This window comes from Odontesthes bonariensis, chromosome 3 (genome assembly GCF_027942865.1).
Source record: "Odontesthes bonariensis isolate fOdoBon6 chromosome 3, fOdoBon6.hap1, whole genome shotgun sequence".
NCBI lineage: Eukaryota > Metazoa > Chordata > Actinopteri > Atheriniformes > Atherinopsidae > Odontesthes > Odontesthes bonariensis.
The window spans coordinates 22,878,950-22,898,937 of record NC_134508.1 but is presented as its reverse complement, the minus strand read 5'-3'; positions in this window follow the sequence as shown (position 1 = coordinate 22,898,937).

Sequence of the window (19,988 nt, the reverse complement as noted above, 5' to 3'; positions counted from 1 at the left end):
ACATAATGGACATCAAGCTGGCACGCCAACTGGGACTGGAGAGCCACCGTTTGACACCTCCTATTCCTGCCCGGGCACTGGACGGACACTTACTCGGTTCGGTCACTCATGTCACGGCCCCTGTCTCGATGAGCCTGTCCGGAAACAATCCAGTTTCACCTGCTCCACTCTCCAGGCCAGCCTCTCATCCTGGGTTACCCATGGCTCCGCCGGCACAACCCTCAGCTTGACTGGATAACTGGGGTGATCAGGGAGTGGGGAAAGGACTGCCACCGAACCTGTCTGCTTGCTGCCACGCTACCCCCCCCCCCCCCCCCCCCCCCCCCCCGGTCAGTACCCACCAACTCCACTCCTGACCTCTCCAATGTTCCAGAATGCTACCATGGTCTCAGAAGTGTTCAACAAAGCAAGAGCCACATCTCTTCCCCCTCACTGACCGTACGACTGTGCCATCAACCTCCTCCCTGGAACAGCTCCTCCCAAGGGCCGTCTATTCGTTGTCTGCCCCTGAAAGACAGTCCATGGAGAACTATATCAGTGATTCTCTGTCTGCTGGATTAATCCGCCCATCTTCATCTCCTGCTGGTGCCGGCTTCTTCTTTGTTGGGAAGAAAGATGGATCGCTTCGCCCCTGCATTGATTACAGGGGACTCAACGACATCACGGTGAAGAACCGCTACCCTTTGCCTCTGCTCACCTCTGCCTTTGAGTTGCTCCAGGGAGCCACTGTTTTTACCAAGTTAGATCTCAGGAATGCTTACCACCTAGTGCGGATCCAGGAGGGAGATGAATGGAAAACGGCATTCAATACACCAACAGGCCACTACGAGTATCTGGTTATGCTTTTTGGCCTCACCAACGCTCCTGCAGTGTTCCAGGCTCTTGTGAACGACGTGCTGCGGGATATGTTAAACCAGTTTGTCTTCGTGTACCTGGATGACATCTTGATTTACTCCAGAGACCCGTCTGAACACACCCGCCATGTCCAACAAGTCCTTCGTCGCCTCCTGGAGAACTCCCTCTTCGTCAAGGCGGAGAAATGTGAGTTTCACGTCAAGACAGTGGCCTTCCTGGGGTACATCGTGGCAGAGGGAAATATCCAAATGGATCCAGCCAAGGTATCAGCGGTCACTTCATGCCCAGTTCTGGAGAACAGAAAGAAGCTGCAACAGTTTCTAGGGTTTGCTAACTTCTATAGGAAGTTCATCCGGAACTACAGTACCGTTGCTGCTCCTCTCACTGCTCTGACCAGCACCAAGCAACCCTTCACCTGGACCCCAGCAGCCGACAAAGCCTTCAGTACCCTCAAGGCTAGGTTCACCTCCGCTCCCATTCTCCAGATGCCTGATGTGGACCGGCAATTCATTGTGGAGGTGGATGCCTCTGATGTGGGAGTCGGTGCTGTGATTTCTCAGTGGGCTGCGGAGGATAGGAAGCTCCATCCCTGTGCATTTTTCTCACGTCTAAGTGCAACTACGACATAGGGAACCGAGAGCTGCTGGCTGTAAAGCTTGCCCTGGAGGAGTGGCGTCACTGGCTGGAGGGGTCCACCGTTCCATTCCTCGTCTGGACTGATCACAAGAACTTGGAGTACATCCGCACGGCCAAACGGTTGAACTCCAGGCAGTCCCGCTGAGCCCTGTTCTTCACAAGGTTTAGCTTCACTCTTTCATACCGGCCTGGATCACGCAACACCAAGCCAGACGCCCTCTCCCGCCAATTCCAGAAAGATGACGCCCCTCCAAGGATCCTGTGTCAATTCTGCCCAGTCCCTGTGTCGTAGCAGCCCTGACCTGGGATGTCGAAGAACAGGTGCTGGAAGCTCTCCGTAACCAGCCAGGTCCCAGCGCTTGCCCAGCTGACCGTCTCTTTGTCCCCGAAAACCTGAAATCCCAGGTCATTCAGTGGGGGCACGACTCCCGCCTAGCTTGTCACCCTGGCTCCACCCACACTTATCACCTGCTCGCCCAGAGGTTCTGGTGGCCCTCTCTGAGAAAGGATGTACGGGAATTCTTCCAAGCCTGTCCCACCTGCAACCAACACAAGTCGTCCTGCCAGCCCCCAGCCGGATTGCTGCAGCCTGTGCCCGTACGTCCCTGGTCTCACATCTCCCTTGACTTTGTCACAGGGCTGCCCCCTTCCAGTGGCATGACTGTCATTCTCACAATAGTTGACCGATTCAGTAAAATGGCACACTTTGTTCCCCTCCCCAAGCTCCCTACTGCCAAGGAGACCGCCCAGGTGGTCCTGGAACACGTCTTCCGTATCCACGGTCTGCCCAAGGACGTAGTCTCTGACCGTGGCCCACAATTCTCCTCCGCCTTTTGGAAGGAGTTCTGCCACCTGCTGGGAGCCACAGTCAGTCTGACCTCCGGATTCCATCCCCAATCCAATGGGCAGTCAGAGCGGACTAACCAGGAACTCAAGAAGGCACTGCGATGCATGTCATCTCGCAACCCCCACTCCTGGTCGCAGCAATTGACGTGGGTGGAGTATGCACACAATTCACTGACCTGCTCTGCCATCGGTATGTCCCCCTTCCAATGCATCTTTGGATACCAGCCTCCTCTATTTGCCAGCCAGGAAGGGGAGGTCACCTGCCCGTCTGCACCGTCGATGTCGCCGCACCTGGTCACAAGCCCGAGCCACACTCCTCAAAGCCGTTGCCAGCTACACTGCCAGGGCCAACCGTCGGAGAACTCCTGCTCCTACCTACCATGTGGGACAAAGGGTGTGGTTGTCAGCCAAGGACCTGCCACTCAGGGTGGAGTCGCGAAAGCTGGCACCTCGGTTCCTTGGCCCATTCCCCATCAAGAGAGTGATCAGTCCTACTGCTGTCTGTCTCCAATTGCCTAATTCCATGAGGGCGCACCCCACTTTCCATGTTTCGAAGCTTAAACCCATTCATGAGAGTCCGCTGGTCCCTGCTGCCCCTCCTCCTCCTCCTCCACGTCTCATCGATGGTGGTCTGGTATACACCGTCCGCCGCCTGCTTCGGTCCAGACGGAGGGGTAGGGGCCTCCAGTATCTTGTCGACTGGGAGGGCTATGGGCCTGAGGAGAGGACCTGGGTGCCGGCTGGTCGGATTGTGGATCGGACCCTCATCACCGCCTTCCACCGGCAGCATCCAGACCAGCCATCCGTCGGGGTCGTCCCAGGGGGGCGTCTCACCGCTCCTCCCTCCCGGCTCCCGGCCCTGTGTCTAGCACCGGTCCTGTTCCGGAACCTGTCCTGACCCCCGATCGCAACTCCCCCGATGAGGCCCTAGACTCGGACCGCTCCGAGGAGTTCTGACCCTCCGCCGGCTCCCCCTCCGCCCGCCCTGCTCGGTGTTGTCTCTTGGGGACTTCTGGGGCCGTCCCTTAGGGGGGGGTTCTGTCATGGGCTCTCTCTATCTGCCTGGTAACAACCTCTGTTGATTACCTCCATCTGTCCCTGCTCTGCTCTGCTCCACTCTCGTTAACCTGCCAGCTGCATTTCATTCCAGCTCATCATGCTCTGTATTTAAAGCCCTGTTTTTCAGCCACATCTTGTCAGATTGTCTGCAAAGCTCACACCCGGAACCAGTTTGCTTGTGACTCTCTCTGACTCCTGTTCTGTCATCTCGGACCCGCCTGATTCCTGACAACTCTTCTGCCCCGGAAAACCAGACCTGCCTTCTGCCTTGACAACTGCTGACTACTCTTCTGCCCCGGTAATTCTGACCACCCTTCTGCCTTTGCACTACGATTTCGGATTCTCCTTGAACTGCACTTCTGCCTTTTCATCTGCCCTGTTGTCTGTGTGTTCCCCCCCAGGACTTCCGGACCATCCACCACCAGCTCCATAGGACGCCTCACTACCACTGGGGGGACACACATACGGCACCTTGGACGGACCACCGTAACCCCTGGAGCCCCTGAGACTTTCTCCTCTACTTACTCCCAACTTCCCTTTCCCCTGAAGTTTAATAAACCTTCTTGTGTGATGCAATTGTGGTCCTCTGGTCATCTGTCTGAGCCGTGACAACAACTGGCGCCCAACTTGCCGCTTTGCTTTGTTGCGTCTCCGTGTTACTACAGTAGCCTTGATGAGACAAACCAAACACTGCCCCTAAAACAGGCTTGTCATGTTTAGTTTTTTTTACTGGCACTGTTGTTTTGTGGTGTATGTGTGTTTGACGATGGTTGGGGGAGGTGTATCCTGTTGGCTGTAAATTGGACTACAACATCTGACTACATCACTGGATCTTTAATGTTTAACTTTTTCAAATGTAATATTATTAGATGATATGTAAATTAGTTTCATGAAGGACAAAGATCTCCTCATCAGTAAAGCATAGGTGTAACAAAGATCTGTAAGAAAATTGATTATGACATTACAAACAGTCTCTATTTGTTACTTAGAGCTTTGCTCATATTTGTTGTTTATAATAGTTGTATTTTGTAATAGTTGTATAATATAACTGTTATTTTACTACGTTAGAAGGAATCAATTTTTGCTATTAGTGCTCTGGGTTCTTCTGCATGGGAGAATGTCCACATTTCCATAAAATGCACGTAGAAGAGGAGTAATGCTTAGTGATGAAAAGGAAGGAAAGTGATTGATGCTGTTTTAAAAGGATACCTATGAGAAAAGGAGGATCTCATATGTTAGGATCTTATTACGTAAAGCATGAGCAGGCAACTGCGTGAATCTTCCTCAAAGGAGCAAAAACATGAAGAGGAATAGTGACTTTGTCAAAGTTTCCTGTTTTCTCTTCAACAGGTAATATAGCCCGCTGACAGTGATGCAATATGTTGCTGGGTAGTAGGTGGACAGAATTTGAGATCTGTTGGGACGTTGCCATCGCAGCTTGACCTCTGGATGTCAGTAATTGTTAGTAACTGTTCCTTTAAGTGCACATCCTAAAGCCAGAGGGTGATGAGGGGCTGATTCTGGTCACAAGCCTAATTGATTAAGAGTAATTTAATTATATCTATCTGGACACATTCCTGAGCTGCATCCTCTTTTTTTTCCATGTTGGAATTCTTGGCTGGTTCATTTGGACTGAGTACAACTGAGTGTTATTTTTTTCAAACAGACTATAAAATAGAAACATCTAAGATTAAAACGTGATTAATCTGTTGATTTTTCAGTCATCCAAGTCCAGATAATCCTAAATGCTCTTGATTTGTCTTCTTTTCTATTTTCTTGGTTCTCAAAGACGTTTCACTTCCCATCAGAAAGGCTTCTTCACATCTGACTGAACTGTGGGGAGTTTAAAAGCTGTTGTTAGGATGAAGTTGTTGTTTAGTTTGCCTTATTCAAAAAAGTCAGGGCACTCTGCTGATCCGCTCACACGTTAGCAATAAGGGACCCTCTGTTTTACTTTTATTCAAGCACTTAGAATTGTGATTAATCACGATTAAATATGCAAATGTGTGTGATGAATCAGAATAAAATTTTGTTTTATTGACAGCCCTAGATTTGACACACCCAGCAGATAGACTGAGTAGATGCACCACCGGCACAGTTACATCGCCTTCAAAGAACACAAACTGAGAGACGTCGTAACCTGTAACATTTAGTCAAAAAACATCAGTAGTAAAACAGACCCTGCGAAGAAACACCAGACACTTTTAAAAAGGGTCACAATACAGTAATTTCCTGATGGTGTGAGCATATGTGCCTTTTAGTGTCAGTGTGTTCTTACAGACATTATTTACCCCCCCCCCCCCCTCATCAGCACTGCGAAACAGACAGCACACCACCCTCAGTTTTCCCACAATACACAGCATACTCAATGCAGAATGCTTATTGTGGGGCGCAGATAGTCTCCATTTACAACCTCTGCGTAGATATTACTCTGGTTCTCTGTTCTATGCAATTACTATTAGCAGCAGTCTTGGCCCTCAGTTTCCTCCGTGCTGAGGCCACGTTGAAAGACCCCAAATTTTGGTGAATGAGAGTCGCATTGGGTGAAGCTGAGACAGTGTATCTTTGCACACGTACAGTGCATTGGATCCTTCTTGTATTCTTTGATGACAAAGCATGTAACAATGAGTCAGAGGAAGAAGGTGGTTTACTAGTTCCTACTTTGTTAGGTTTGCAGTTGCACGTTTGCTGTCCTTTCCCTTGAGAACACTCTTAGTCCTGTTAAGACTGTGTCATTCTGCAAGGGATAATCGTCCTTCCTTCCTCAAACCATGTGACTTTACTCATCTGTATTTCACCAGAGTTTTTTATGTCATGAAGGTGGTGCTGCTTTAACCTGACTGGATCACCGTGGTAACATGCTGGACATACAACATGCTCTGGAGGGCGCTCTAGTTTTAATATCTTAACCAGGTTTAATAAGCACCACCCTTTCACTGTTTTTCATCCGAATGATATTCTGCATGAGTGACACAGATCATCAGCTGAAGGGATACTTTTCATCTGCAAAACATTCTTTTTTAGGATTAAAAACACAACAACAGGGCTAAAATAGCACCAAATGAATATGTTGTGTTGCCACAGGAAACTGCGTGCATTCAGCTGGTGATGCAGATTTGTTTTTAATACAAAATGATAAATTTGATCATTTATCGTCTGAATATTTTTGTGATTTTGACCAATAACACTTCACACAGTATGTATATAACCTTAGAGCACCAGAGATGATGAAGAAACTCATAAACTGCTGTGAGGATGGTCAGCACCGTGGTAGAGTTCATCTATATATGTCAGCTGAAAATAAACTGAGGCTTTCCTGAGAGCAGGTTTTATGAAATGTAGCTGAATGTAAGTGAAGGGGAAAAGAGTCAGACAGCAGTGTAGTTTATATATTGTTCAGTTTCATCGTGGCCGGACGCATGCTGCTCATCATCCTCATGTTTGAGTTTAATGTCTCAGCTTCTCTCATTATCAGGCAGATATGTATTTTGCATCTTTTTCCTTTCACAAGATGAAAGCACACGGTCCCTTGAGTTTGTATTTTGTTGCCACCGCTTAAACTGGCTTTTTTGAAGAGTCAGTTTTTCACTCTGTTTTCAGTCACCATTATTAGCTCATCATGACTGTTAATTTTCAGATTAAACTAAAATACCTCTGAACTTTCAGCTCTTTGCCAGCTTAAACTGATGGTGGAACGACAGTGATCACAGGAACAGATTCACTCACATTAAACCGTCTCCATCATCTCTCTCTGTGTGTCTGAGTGATTTCTAAACTGCAAGATTTGGCGGGCATCTATATGCGCTTATGGTTTTATAAATGGCATAACAGCAAGTGTATTTTAGGTATTTGAGATAATGTGGCTAATTGGTCAGACTCACTTCTGATGCTGTGATTTTCCTGAGAGTACGATCAGGAACTTAGTATAGGTTAAAGTCAAAGTAGTCTGACAGACTGTTGTGGTGTGTTCAGTCAGTCAGACAATTATTTGTGCTTTTGAGGTTTGTGATACCATATTTATCACTAAACAACAAGAGAGCAACAGAAACAATGAAGAAACCGTTCTGAGCCAGTTGATCAACTCTGTGGCAGATTTGATCTAAATATGACACATATATGCGCTGATGGTTTCATAAACTACGTGACAACAAGTGTGTGTGTCTGTGTGTGTTTCTGTGGCCAGTTGCCCCGACTCACTTCTCATCAGAAGGTTTTCCTGAGAGTCAGTTCTCACACTTAATGCAGGTTAAAGTCACAGTAGTCAGACAGACAGTGTGGTGTGTTCAGGACATTCACATTGTTCAGCTTCATCATGGCTGAGTTCCTGTTGCTCATCATCCTCATGTGTAAGTTTAAATATCTTATTAGCTTATTTCATCGTTCATGCTGGCTTTTGATTCATGTAGCCGATCCAGTAAACAATAAAGGACAGTCTGTTTTACATTGTTACTAACACATTTTAATGCAGTTTTCCATTAAACTAGCCGTTGTTGGAGCTTGAATATTGTTGTATCTGTTCAACTATTTAAAAAACACTTTCTACACACACAACTTTCAAAATAATAAATAAGGTGCATTATGTTTTGAATATTAATTGAAATGTTTTGTAGTTCCTACCTGTGGTTGAAACAGTTGTCAGTGTGTCTGTATTCTGTGGCCTGTGGGACACTGTTAATAGAAGAAGATGGGTTTAGGTGTTAAGTTTCATGTTTTTCAGTCACTTGCAGGCAGAGAGAGAATAATTTGGTCCAGACTGTCAGTATTTGGAAAGCTGCAATTTTTTCCAGGTTCTATGTTATAAAAATGACTCGTTGTGTTATTTTGTTACCTGGTTTCAGGTTCACAGAAGCAGTGGGAGTGAAGAAACTGAACTTGCTCACAGTCGACTTTGCTGCACAAACACACACACACACACACACACACACACAACTTTCTCATAGAGAGGATGATGATCTGGATCATTATTGAGGTGTTTGACATGTCTTACTATAACTTACCTGTTCTCATGGTAACTGCTGAGTTTGATACACCCTTCACATAATCTATAATAAAAGGAAATCAATTGTTTACAATTAAATAACCATTTGGAATTATCTATCTATCCAATAAATTACACACAAAACCATTCAAAACTAAACCCCAGCAACCCTTTTTAGCGATTTTTAGTCAGTTGATTCACAACAAACTAAAATTATTTGTGCATCCAAATTCAATTTTGTATCAACATTCATCATCCCAACATGATGAATCTACATCACTTTGGGCATTCTCCAAATGATCTTCAACATCAAAAGTAATAGAATTTTTTTTGAATAATCACTTTATTTCCTTTAGAAATGTGCAATACGTCCTGAGACAAAAACTTTGTGTTATTTTACATAAAGTTTTTTGTTTCTATCTTTTTACCTCTCGTGCCTCACACTGAATCTACTGCACCTTCAATTTTGTTGTTCTTTTGTTAAAAGTGACAATGATAATAAAGATTTATCTCATCTTATTTTAGTTGATCTGTGTCACGCCCAGGGACTCGTTTTTAGTTTTCATGTTTAGGTTATGCTTTTGTTTTCGGTCCATGTTTAGTTTTGCCTTAGTTTCCCTGCACTCTGTTTATTAGTTCACTCACTTCACCTGTGTTTTTTCCCTCAGCTGCACTCACTCTCCAATCACTCTCACTCCCTATTTAGTTTCCTGCCTCCCGTCAGTTTGCCGGATCTTTGTTGAATGTCAAGTTTGTAAACCCATGCCAAGATTCCTGCATCCCATGATTTCCACGTTTTTGGAAAGTTAAGTATTTATTCCATGCCATGTTCTTTTTGTTTTGTTTATAGCTACGTTTTTCTCCGGCTCTGCCGCGTTTTATGTTGACACTTTGTTTTTGTTTAATAAACTAAACCCTTGTTTTTGGAAAGTCCGCATCCGTTTCCTCACAAATCCTGACACCCTTTTTTTATTTGAATTTGTCAAAGAAGTGTACATCATAATGCCAGAACCAGCCTGGCAAACTTCACACATTCAAGTAAAAAAGTGTCACTGCCACTACTTTGTCTGCAAAGTGTATGAAGGAATTTCTGGATGAAATTGATTTGTTTTCCTACACTCTTTCTTTTCTCCTAATTTTTATTGATAAAGAATAAGGTAAAACAGTGACTTAATGGCATGTAAGTCTCAGAAATCCTGCCCTCCATGTAAACCTCCTTCACAGATGACAGAAACTTGTTCAGCTGAATATTTGAGCAACAAGTAGTTCAGTTTCCTATAAACTGTATTCTGTAGGAGATCAGTTCAAAGGGTAAAACTGTACCTTTTTTTTTACCAATTAATTTCTAGTGATCTATTATAAAAAATCTAATATATTTATAACTCTGTTTCCATATATTTAGAATCTTTTGAAAATAAGAACATTATTTTTGTTACTTTGAAGCATCTTCTATCCAAAGCTACAACTGGCGCCCTCCTTGCCGCTTTGCTTTGTTGCGTCTCCGTGTTACTACAGTAGCCTTGATGGGACAAACCAAAAACTGCCTATTTTTTTTTTTACTGGCACTGTTGTTTTGTGGTGTATGTGTGTTTGACGATGGTTGGGGGAGGTGTATCCTGTTGGCTGTAAATTGGACTACAACATCTGACTACGTCACTGGATCTTTAATGTTTAACTTTTTGAAATGTAATATTATTAGATGATATGTAAATTAATGTAAATTAGTTTCATGAAGGACAAAGATCTCCTCATCAGTAAAGCATAGGTGTAACAAAGATCTGTAAGAAAATTGATTATGACATTACAAACAGTCTCTATTTGTTACTTAGAGGTTTGCTCATATATTTGTTGTTTATAATAGTTGTATTTTGTAATAGTTGTATAATATAACTGTTATTTTACTACGTTAGAAGGAATCAATTTTTGCTATTAGTGCTCTGGGTTCTTCTGCATGGGAGAATGTCCACATTTCCATAAAATGCACGTAGAAGAGGAGTAATGCTTAGTGATGAAAAGGAAGGAAAGTGATTGTTGATGCTGTTTTATAAGAAGTTTAAAAGGATACCTATGAGAAAAGGAGGATCTCATATGTTAGGATCTTATTACGTAAAGCATGAGCAGGCAACTGCGTGAATCTTCCTCAAAGGAGCAAAAACATGAAGAGGAATAGTGACTTTGTCAAAGTTTCCTGTTTTCTCTTCAACAGGTAATATAGCCCGCTGACAGTGATGCAATATGTTGCTGGGTAGTAGGTGGACAGAATTTGAGATCTAAGTTGGGATGTTGCCATCGCAGCTTGACCTCTGGATGTCAGTAATTGTTAGTAACTGTTCCTTTAAGTGCACATCCTAAAGCCAGAGGGTGATGAGGAGCTGATTCTGGTCACAAGCCTAATTGATTAAGAGTAATTTAATTATATCTATCTGGACACATTCCTGAGCTGCATCCTCTTTTTTTTCCATGTTGGAATTCTTGGCTGGTTCATTTGGACTGAGTACAACTGAGTGTTATTTTTTTCAAACAGACTACAAAATAGAAACATCTAAGATTAAAACGTGATTAATCTGTTGATTTTTCAGTCATCCAAGTCCAGATAATCCTAAATGCTCTTGATTCGTCTTCTTTTCTATTTTCTTGGTTCTCAAAGACGTTTCACTTCCCATCAGAAAGGCTTCTTCACATCTGACTGAACTGTGGGGAGTTTAAAAGCTGTTGTTAGGATGAAGTTGTTGTTTAGTTTGCCTCATTCAAAAAAGTCCGGGCACTCTGCTGATCCGCTCACACGTTAGCAATAAGGGACCCTCTGTTTTACTTTTATTCAAGCACTTAGAATTGTGATTAATCACGATTAAATATGCAAATGTATGTGATGAATCAGAATAAAATTTTGTTTTATTGACAGCCCTAGATTTGACACACCCAGCAGATAGACTGAGTAGATGCACCACCGGCACAGTTACATCGCCTTCACAGAGCACAAACTGAGAGACGTCGTAACCTGTAACATTTAGTCAAAAAACATCAGTAGTAAAACAGACCCTGCGAAGAAACACCAGACACTTTTAAAAAGGGTCACAATACATCCATTTCCTGATGGTGTGAGCATATGTGCCTTTTAGTGTCAGTGTGTTCTTACAGACATTATTTACCCCCCCCCCCCTCATCAGCACTGCGAAACAGACAGCACACCACCCTCAGTTTTCCCACAATACACAGCATACTCAATGCAGAATGCTTTTTGTGGGGCGCAGATAGTCTCCATTTAAAACCTCTGCGTAGATATTACTCTGGTTCTCTGTTCTATGCAATTACTATTAGCAGCAGTCTTGGCCCTCAGTTTCCTCCGTGCTGAGGCCACGTTGAAAGACCCCAAATTTTGGTGAATGAGTCGCATTGGGTGAAGCTGAGACAGTGTATCTTTGCACACGTACAGTGCGTTGGATCCTTCTCGTATTCTTTGATGACAAAGCACGTAACAATGAGTCAGAGAAAGAAGGTGGTTTACTAGTTCCTACTTTGTTAGGTTTGCAGTTACACGTTTGCTGTCCTTTCCCTTGAGAACACTCTTAGTCCTGTTAAGACTGTGTCATTCTGCAAGGGATAATCGTCCTTCCTTCCTCAAACCATGTGACTTTACTCATCTGTATTTCACCAGAGTTTTTTATGTCATGAAGGCGGTGCTGCTTTAACCTGACTGGATCACCGTGGTAACATGCTGGACATACAACATGCTCTGGAGGGCGCTCTAGTTTTAATATCTTAACCAGGTTTAATAAGCACCACCCTTTCACTGTTTTTCATCCGAATGATATTCTGCATGAGTGACACAGATCATCAGCTGAAGGGATACTTTTCATCTGCAAAACATTCTTTTTTAGGATTAAAAACACAACAACAGGGCTAAAATATTACCAAACTAGAAATGCACTCTACCTGTGGATAGCGAGCCATGTATGGACATACGTTCCTGATGTGGGCTACTTGTTGTTTGGCGCTGTCAGCAGAAGAGGCATTCCCTTCTCCCTATTCATTATTGAACAGCAGTGTTCGCCGTTATTAATTATTATTAATATTATTATTATTATTGTAATGTTTTGTCGGGAAGCAGTGTTCGCCGTTATTATTACGCTATATGCAGTTATGCACACTGGCTTGCCGTTGCAATCTTTTGTTGTGCTAATTACAGCAAATCCACGCAATATGCATTCAATCCGCGCACTATGCATTCTGTCTGGCTTTGGCTCTGTTTGGCTTTGGCACCTTGAGGTCGCGCCACCTTGTGGCAGGTCGCAAGATTGCAGCACGAACAGACGAACATCCAGACAAAGCAACAGACAAACTCGGGCGATCACATAACCTCCTTGGCGGAGGTAATGAATATGTTGTGTTGCCACAGGAAACTGCGTGCATTCAGCTGGTGATGCAGATTTGTTTTTAATACAAAATGATAAATTTGATCATTTATCGTCTGAATATTTTTGTGATTTTGACCAATAACACTTCACACAGTATGTATATAACCTTAGAGCACCAGAGATGATGAAGAAACTCATAAACTGCTGTGAGGATGGTCAGCACCGTGGTAGAGTTCATCTATATATGTCAGCTGAAAATACACTGAGGCTTTCCTGAGAGCAGGTTTTATGAAATGTAGCTGAATGTAAGTGAAGGGGAAAAGAGTCAGACAGCAGTGTAGTTTATATTGTTCAGTTTCATCGTGGCCGGACGCATGCTGCTCATCATCCTCATGTTTGAGTTTAATGTCTCAGCTTCTCTCATTATCAGGCAGATATTTCTTTTGCATCTTTTTCCTTTCACAAGATGAAAGCACACGGTCCCTTGAGTTTGTTTTTTGTTGCCACCGCTTAAATTGGCTTTTTTGAAGAGTCAGTTTTTCACTCTGTTTTCAGTCACCATTATTAGCTCATCATGACTGTTAATTTTCAGATTAAACTAAAATACCTCTGAACTTTCAGCTCTTTGCCAGCTTAAACTGACGGTGGAACGACAGTGATCACAGGAACAGATTCACTCACATTAAACCGTCTCCATCATCTCTCTCTGTGTGTCTGAGTGATTTCTAAACTGCAAGATTTGGCGGGTATCTATATGCGCTTATGGTTTTATAAATGGCATAACAGCAAGTGTATTTTAGGTATTTGAGATAATGTGGCTAATTGGTCAGACTCACTTCTGATGCTGTGATTTTCCTGAGAGTACGATCAGGAACTTAGTATAGGTTAAATTCAAAGTAGTCTGACAGACTGTTGTGGTGTGTTCAGTCAGTCAGACAATTATTTGTGCTTTTGAGGTATGTGATACCATATTTATCAGTAAACAACAAGAGAGCAACAGAAACAATGAAGAAACCGTTCTGAGCCAGTTGATCCACTCTGTGGCAGATTTGATCTAAATATGACACATATATGCGCTGATGGTTTCATAAACTACGTGACAACAAGTGTGTGTGTCTGTGTGTGTCTCTGTGGCCAGTTGCCCCGACTCACTTCTCATCAGAAGGTTTTCCTGAGAGACAGTTCTCACACTTAATGCAGGTTAAAGTCACAGTAGTCAGACAGACAGTGTGGTGTGTTCAGGACATTCACATTGTTCAGCTTCATCATGGCTGAGTTCCTGTTGCTCATCATCCTCATGTGTAAGTTTAAATATCTTATTAGCTTATTTCATCGTTCATGCTGGCTTTTGATTCATGTAGCCGATCCAGTAAACAATAAAGGACAGTCTGTTTTACATTGTTACTAACACATTTTAATGCAGTTTTCCATTAAACTAGCTGTTGTTGGAGCTTGAATATTGTTGTATCTGTTCAACTATTTAAAAAAACACTTTCTACACACACAACTTTCAAAATAATAAATGAGGTGCATTATGTTTTGAATATTAATTGAAATGTTTTGTAGTTCCTACCTGTGGTTGAAACAGTTGTCAGTGTGTCTGTATTCTGTGGCCTGTGGGACACTGTTAATAGAAGAAGATGGGTTTAGGTGTTAAGTTTCATGTTTTTCAGTCACTTGCAGGCAGAGAGAGAATAATTTGGTCCAGACTGTCAGTATTTGGAAAGCTGCAATTTTTTCCAGGTTCTATGTTATAGAAATGAATCATTGTGTTATTTTGTTACCTGGTTTCAGGTTCACAGAAGCAGTGGGAGTGAAGAAACTGAACTTGCTCACAGTCGACTTTGCTGCACAAACACACACACACACACACACACACACATCTTTCTCATAGAGAGGATGATGATCTGGATCATTATTGAGATGTTTGACATGTCTTACTATAACTTACCTGTTCTCATGGTAACTGCTGAGTTTGATACACCCTTCACATAATCTATAATAAAAGGAAATCAATTGTTTACAATTATATAACCATTTGGAATTATCCATCTATCCAATAAATTACACACAAAACCATTCAAAACTAAACCCCAGCAACCCTTTTTAGCGATTTTTAGTCAGTTGATTCACAACAAATTAAAATTATTTGTGGATCCAAATTCAATTTTGTATCAACATTCATCATCCCAACATGATGAATCTACATCACTTTGGGCATTCTCCAAATGATCTTCAACATCAAAAGTAATAGAATTTTTTGTGAATAATCACTTTATTTCCTTTAGAAATGTGCAATACGTCCTGAGACAAAAACTTTGTGTTATTTTACATAAAGTTTTTTTGTTTCTATCTTTTTACCTCTAGTGCTTCACACTGAATCGACTGCACCTTCAATTTTGTTGTTCTTTTGTTAAAAGTGACAATGATAATAAAGATTTATCTCATCTTATTTTAGTTGATCTGACAACCTCTTGAACCATGATGCTCACTGGGGATTGAAATGGCTCATTGGATTGATCGATTCAAACTTGATTAATGATAAAGTGCCTGCAGAATGAATTAAATTCTCTACAGCATTAGCTGTACTGTATGTTTACTGCATGCCAATATTCACGTACTATACTCAGCGTGGTAAATGCTAAACATCAACATGTTAGCATGAAGACATTAAGATCAAAGTGTGGTTGTGCCCAAGAACAAACCAGCATAGCTCCTGTTTTCATTTCTCCCGTTCACTTGATTCACCGTGTCAAAGACTTCAAAAGAGAGATTGAAATGTGGAAGCATTCTTTGTGATGTCAGAGTCAGTGCAAACAATCTGTGGCATTTTATATGAGCCACATTCAATCATTTCAAAGAAAGGGTTTTCTTTGGTAAATTTGTATTTTTGACTCACCAGCCAAGCTGCGTGGATCACTACGAGGAGACAAAGAGTTCAGTTTATTTTCCAAACTGTAGTCACAGCTGGCATCCTTTTGTTGAACTAACAGTACACGTTTGAGGATATCATCAACTGGAAGAAAGAACTGGCAGATCCAGGGATACTTTTTTGAGTTCCTACTCTCCCTGGCTGTTAATGTTCGGACTGGACTTCTTTCCTCTCCAAAGTACAGGTTACATGTTGTATCATGTTTCACAGATCCAGGCAGTAAGCAAACGAAGATAACATCAGCTTCACCTGGATTAACAATCAGTTCTGGCTTTTGACCTGCAAAAACATAAAGTGCCCATGAGCCATCAAGTGCTGATACTGTAGTACAACAAAACTTTGACACACTCCCCACATTTACTAAAGTCTTTATGGTACAACTCTGTAATCATGATTTACACTGAATATTTAAATATATTTAGCATAATTTCAGTCTTTTGAATTATCTTGATCACAATATCATAAAGCAATTCTAAATAAAGTTTAGTCACACTGATAACACTATAAAATCCTGAATTAACAACTCCTCAGACCAGAAGACTCATATGATAACATATACCAACACAGGAAAAGTACAGTACAAAACTGTTGCGTTATGATGAACATTCCTAATGAGCAATTGGGATTTAATTTAGAAGTAAATAATTAATATTGTTATCAGTTCATTTTTTAAATTATTGGTCAAATTGGATGATTATAACAGATCAAAACAAATCATCCAGTAAAAACATAAAGTCAGAGACTGACCTCGTGCTTGAATCTCATGCAAACAACCTGCTGGAAATAAAATTATGTTAATATATATTAAACTTTTACTAAATTAACACAGACATTTTAATAATTACTTATGACAATAAGGATTCAGACTAAAAATCAGGATGTACTTTGTCTCAATGGGGAAACTAGTTTTGAATCCACACTGCAGCATCTCATTAAATAACTAAATGCACAGCTCAATAATACAGTAAGAACATCTAACATAAAATCATCAGTTCAGAACATAAAACTACATTTTGTCATCAATCAGATTAGTTTAATTCAGTTTATTTATATAATGCAGATTCCAAGCAAAAGTCCTATAAAGGTACTTAAACAATAAAGTTCATTATAATCCAAATAAAATTAAAATCTAAAATATTTATATGCCTATTATGCCAATTCATGAAAATGTGCCTAGTTTAGAAAAAACTACATTTTCTATCAGATCTCTTCAATTCAATCCACTGTTCTCAATATACATGAGGCCACATTGGAGAGGAAAACTTCCTTTTAACAGGAAGAAACTTTCCGCAGAACCAGACACAGGAAAAGCACCAATCTGCTGCAACCGGTTAGGAATTAAGAAGACAGAAAATAAGGGACAAACAGCAGCATAACACCAGGCCTTTGGATAACTACCGAGGAAGAAAAGGGAGAAACATAAGTCAATGACCAAATAAATGTCAAATGAATATACTTGGAAAAAGTGCTCAGTGCATTACTGGAGGGTGAGCAGTCTACAAGTTACAGCCTTTTCTGAGAGAGACCTGTAATTAAAAAAAATATTCTCAGATGCTGCATATTAAACTAATTTAAACTGAAAGGTTAAGAGTTGGTGTTAAACTTTCAGCGTCTTCTGTTAGAACAAGATCAATGGTATGATGAAGAGAGTGAGGAGCAGGTCTGTGTACATCTTGAAAAAAGCCAGTTGAGTCTAACATTGAATAAATGGGGAAATTCACATGAATGTTAAAGTGACCCACTACAATGACTTTATCTGCTCTCAGCACTAACTGAGATTTTTTTAAAAACTCTAAGAGGTCAGACAGAACATTTTCACGTTTTCAAACGAGAACCTACATTCATTAGTAAAGTCACACGATAACAATGAGAAAGTCTGTACATTACATTACATTACGGTCATTTTGCAGACGCTTTTATCCAAAGCGACTTACAATAAGTGCGTTCAACATCGGTAGGCAAAAGAACTTCAGGTCACAAGAAATCATAAGTGCATTTCCTTTCAAAACCAAACAGCTAAGAGCAAAACTAGTGCTAGAGTAAGTGCTATAAGTCAGGTACCTAGACAGATGGGAAGACAAGGTTTAACTCACACATGAAGATGACAAACAAGAGTCGTGCAGCCATGATGAGGAAGTCTTAAACTGTCCAGAACGCTTTAGTGAAGAGATGTGAGAGAGTGTCTGACTACACGGGGGTAGATTTTTCTTTTAACGGAAAACAATTACAGGAAAACCACAGTGAGCGTCAAAACTAACTCACACGTAAAGACCACAAACAACAACAGATGAAATTGTCAAGTGCAAACATTTTATTTTAATCACATGCAGGTTTATCTTTTTTCTACAGAAAAGTCTGTTTGTTACTTCTGTTTCTGTGGTTTTGTTTTTTCATGCAACAGCTTTGTTCCTGCTCGCACGTATATGAACGTAAAACCCTTGCACACTCATTCTTTGCATGTGCACATTCTGCTTTATTTAACAGCGTTTACTTAAAAATGTTGCCCTCATCACAAGATTCTCATTTTAACTTTTTCATTTATCCACTAACTTGTGTCAAAGTTATTTTTTTAACTAAATCTGCATTTTATTATTCAATATTGAAGTATATATATACATTTAAAAAAGTATTTCAACCCATGTTGAACATATCTGAGAAATGAACTCATACAAAGCAAAGCTGAAGGTAAAAGACAAGACAAGCACTTGTAAGTCAAAGTGAGTTTGGAGCTCTGCATGTTGAACGTCTGATGCAGCTGTTTTCACTCTGTGAAAAAGAAAAACTCATTCATTAACTGTGTTCGGCATGAATTTCAAATGACAGAGATCACATTTTGTTCTTGTATTTGCAGGGTTATACATGTTTGATCCAAGCATTTACAGCATTTTAACAGAACTTGCCCCACCTAGTGGCTGATCAGAATATAATCTGGTCAGTGTCCCTCACAGTCACTCCTCCACTGATCGACAAGTCTTCTTCATCACTTAGCAACACATGCATCTCTAAGGTAAAACTCTCAACCACAGCTCCCTCTCAGCTCTCTCATAAGAAAGATACATCATGTATTCAGGTACAGCAACATAACAGATCTGTGACTTGAGCTCAAAACATAAATAATGCTAAATACTTTTCTGTCAGAACCACTCTCGTCAAAACGAGACGAGAAACAGAAATAAATTTCAGAAGCTTATTCTGAATGCATACAATTATGTTTGGCGGTATGGCTCTGTTCGGAGGAAGTTCCCGACTTTCCCATGAGCTCCATGGAAGCCAAGACAGGGAACAGCAGCATCCTCAGGTGGAGTGCCTTTCATTTGCTGTAAAGGCAACAAACCCCCTAGAACAGAGCAAGCAACAATGACAACAGTATGACATTGTTGGCAATGAGAAGTCGGTGGAGCAGGGGAGGTGGTGGGTGCAAGCAGAGAGCAAAAAGAGCAGTGACAGCAAACCAAGTTTAAATGAAGCGCCCCAAATGCCAGCATCCAATTGCGAGCAGCAGCTGATTACCCATAAGCGCAGTTGGTTTGTGGACAGCCATAAGGGTTGGGTCGGCGTCAGCCAATAGGCAAAGGGCGCGTTGACTACGTGGTCTGCCAGAACTAACGCGATGCTCCATATCTATTAGAGTTGTCATGATCACAAAATAATTACTTTGACCTGTTGCAAACTTCTTAAAACAATATTCAGAGTCATCTCACCAGTGATGCACTCATAGGTAACAATACTGTAGGTTTCATCATAATCAGCCTGTAAATGATTTGATAAGATGTTAGACGGAAGGAAGAGTGAGGACTGTCTCATTGAAAAAGGATTTTTACTGTAAGAAGGAAAACTGTTAGATAAAGGGGGGAGTGAAACTTACCATGTAGCTCCCTCCATCTAAAACAAATCACAAGTTTAATGTTGGTCAAAAAAATCAGAAAGTAAAAGTTAAATATGATATTTGTGCACAGTGTTGATCATTGCAGTGAATGAAACTGAGAGACAAACATTTTGATTTACCAATGAAGATGGCTTTTTTTCTGAAAGGAAACAAGAAAATAAAAGAATTTGTAAGCAATACGTCTTTATCATCGAAGGAAGTGAAAAGACGAAAAAACATTTAAAAATTAATCTCTTAGATTCACTGAGTTGTTGGTTGATAATGAAAATAAAGGGGAAATTTTAAAAGATTTTAAAAAGACAGTTTATTCCCTGATTTAACACCAAACATCTGCTGCAGCCCAACCTGCTGCTTCTTGGTGTGTTATTTGTGTTCTGTACACAAATAAAAAAAGGGGGGTAAACATTACATTACATAAGAGAGCAAAGAATGTCTGTAAAC